Here is a 2,394-nt window from a genome sequence, read left to right as displayed (position 1 = left end):
GCAGGGTCGCCCCCACGGTGAGCTGCCAGCCACACTGGGAGGGCGATAGAGTCTGGTCTGCTGTGTCTGTCAGTGACTCTTGTGAGGCCTTTGCACCAAGTCCCAGTGCAGCCTGAGCAAAGCTGAGCCATTCCCTGCTCCTCCCACCCCTCAGGGCTGAGCTAGGAAAAGGCAGGAGCCTCCCCAACAGCCTCCATCACTTAGGCTTCCCAACAGGGAAATGTGTCCCCTGCAGCATGATCCCCTTTAGAGCCAAGCCTCCCAGAGCTCACATGGGGTCCCCCATTACACAGCAGCTGCTCTGTGCCTAGTGCAGGGCCACACACTGCTTTGTACAGGGCCTTCACCACTGCCCTTTCCATGTTGCAGGGCCAGCCATGTCCTTCACCATCTGGGCCACTTACTGCAGCCTGATCTTTCTACTCCTCGGCTACGTCTAGACTGGCATGATTTTCCGGAAATGCTTTTAACGGAAAAGTTTTCCGTTAAAAGCATTGTCGGAACAGAGCGTCTAGATTGGCCACGGACGCTTTTCCGCAAAAGCACTTTTTGTGGAAAAGCGTCCGTGTCAATCTAGATGCGCTTTTCCGCAAAAAAGCCCCGATTGCCATTTTTGCGATCGGGGCTTTTTTGCGGAAAAGAAATCTGAGCTGTTTACACTGACCCTTTTGTCCGAACGGGAGCAGCATAGTATTTCCGCAAGAAGCACTGATTTCTTACATGAGATCGTCAGTGCTTTTGTGGAAATTCAAGCGGCCAGTGTAGACAGCTGGCAAGTTTTCCTGGAAAAGTGGCTGATTTTCCGGAAAAACTGGCCACTCTAGACACAGCCCTCATGTCTGTGCCCGTCATCACCTTCGTGCTGGAGAAGATTCCTGAGGAAAGCAGCAGCGCCATGGCGGGGACAGGGACTGGGAACCGCAATGAGCAGCTGGGAGATGGGCAGACACCAGTGCCCAGCTCTGAGCAGGAATTGCAGAGATATTATTGGTCAGTGCTTCAATAGCCCCCTAGTAACTCCTCCAGCCTCCTTTAGTCCCTCTTATCTTCCCCATGGGGGATGCTGTCAGTCATTCCACCTTGCAGCCCTCTTTTCACTCCCAGCCAGGCCAGGGCCATGCCAAGCTCTGCATGACCCCTACCATGAACTGCCCCCGCCAGACAGCCCAGCTGCAATCCTTCCTTCTGCTCTAACCAAACAATCCCTCCGGCTGGGGATAAGGCCGAGCTCCTGGTTAAGGCACCAGGATGAACTTCTAGGAGATTTTATAGGCTAACAAAACATACAGTCTATAATGTTTGTACAGACCCAAAATAAATAGGGGAGAAGGGAGATGGGGGAAGGAGGAAAAAAAGAAGGAGGGAGGCAGAAAACAAGGAGCAGAGGGTATGAAAATATCAAATGGAAAAAAGTAGGCACAACTGGCCTCTATAAACACCTGAAGATTGGATAGTTAAAAAGAAGCAGATAAGGATCAAAGGATAGCAATAGGGAGAACCTACACAGACAACGAGCTGTTTGCACCTTCAATTGAATGTTAGGTTGATAATGTCCCAGCTACCCCTCATCTCCACTGAGGCCATTAGCATGAGATTTAAACTTGTAGATGAATAGTAATTCCAACACCTCTCTTGTATTTGACTTGTAGAATTGGTTTGTGATCAGACAGCCACTTGGAGATTTTTTAAAGAGTGATTAGTTAGACTGAAGTGTTCCCCAACAGGTTTCTGTGTGTTCCCTTTACGTGTATCTGATCTGTCCAATGATTTTTTCCTATAGGAACTGCCCAGTTTGTCCAATATATATAGCAGTGAGGTATTGCTGGCTTCTCAAAAGTGTGTCCAACAAACAGTATACCCTCCCCCACCTTGGCTTTGTATTTTTCCAGGCACACATTAATGTTCCTGTCTACTGACCCAAGCTATAACTGCACATCTGCAAATGTGGCTTGGCTTTGACTCTACACTTGGGTTTCATGAATTTTTCCATCCTGTGGACCTAACTGTAGCAGACACCTCCTCTGCCATTACCACTACACATATAACATCTCGGTGACCACTCCCACCACAGCTGTTTCTGAGCATAAGGAAAGGGCTGGTTTCTCAACAGGAGCATTTTTCTTCCACTGTCTGGTTCTATTCTTCTTTCTTTTTCTTTTCTTTTTCCACTTTCTGGTTTTACCCACAAAAGCTCAAGATTTATTTGTTAGTCAGTCAGGTGCCACAGGACTGCTCTCTCACAAGCCCTAACCCTGACAGTTTTCCTATTTACGAGCCAGAGCTTTCTTTAGCAAACTCAAGGGCTGTGTCCACACTGGCACCTTTTTCCAGAAATGCTTAAAACGGAACAGTTTTCCGTTATAAGTATTTCCAGAAAAAGAGCGTCTACATTGG

Source organism: Pelodiscus sinensis, chromosome 18 (assembly GCF_052426305.1).
Source record: "Pelodiscus sinensis isolate ZL-2025 chromosome 18, ASM5242630v1, whole genome shotgun sequence".
NCBI lineage: Eukaryota > Metazoa > Chordata > Testudines > Trionychidae > Pelodiscus > Pelodiscus sinensis.
This window is presented reverse-complemented; position numbering follows the sequence as displayed.